The following is a 717-nucleotide window of genomic DNA, read 5'->3' on the forward strand; positions in this document are numbered from 1 at the left end:
AATTTCAAGTTCATTGTGTCAATATGGGTGCTTAGTTGGGCACCCAAATCAGCACTCAATTGTGTGACGGAGTCAACTTCATGTCTCCCTCCTCTAGTAGCTTTTCTTGGCCTATTATATTGAGAGTTGTGAACTGCCATCTCTTCTATATTTGCCCAAGTTTGGTTGTCATCTACCTCGGTAAATATTCATTAGAACCCATGTTGAGCACATTCCTTGAGTCTTCATACAACCCATTCTAAAATTGTTGAACAAGAAATCATTCGCTTAGTCCATGATGAGGACAAGAGCGACATATATCTTTGAATCTCTCCCAAGCCTCATATAGAGACTCTTCATCTCTTTGCTTGAACTCGGTGATTTGGGCTCTTTGCATGTTAGTCTTTTCTAGAGGATATAACTTCTTGTAAAAGGCAAGTGCTAACTTCTTCCATGAATCAATTCCAAGAGTAGCCTTGTCTAGGCTCTTTAACCATTTCTTTGCGGCTCCGATCAACGAAAAAGGAAACTACACCAATCGAATTTGGTCTTGAGATACCCCCGTTTGGGAAATTGCATCACAATAGTCACAAAAAGTCTCCATGTGTAGATGAGGATCTTCCCTAGGTATCCCTCCAAATTGACTTCTCTCAACTAATTGTATGAATGCAGATTTGACAATGAAATTAACGGTCAAGTGGGGTGGTGTTGCAGTACGATTTGGTAGGTTCTCCTCGG

The 717-nt window shown here is 40.7% G+C and overlaps 1 non-coding gene across 1 annotated transcript; it reads left to right on the forward strand.

The window, feature by feature from the left end:
* Window positions 1-269: 269 nt before the first annotated feature.
* LOC141620116 (small nucleolar RNA R71) lies at window positions 270-376 on the forward strand. Its single transcript, XR_012531889.1, has one exon. It is a non-coding gene; the product is annotated as a small nucleolar RNA R71 (small nucleolar RNA).
* The last annotated feature ends 341 nt before the right edge of the window (window positions 377-717 follow it).

The sequence above is a fragment of the Silene latifolia genome, chromosome 1 (genome assembly GCF_048544455.1).
Source record: "Silene latifolia isolate original U9 population chromosome 1, ASM4854445v1, whole genome shotgun sequence".
NCBI classification, from domain to species: domain Eukaryota; kingdom Viridiplantae; phylum Streptophyta; class Magnoliopsida; order Caryophyllales; family Caryophyllaceae; genus Silene; species Silene latifolia.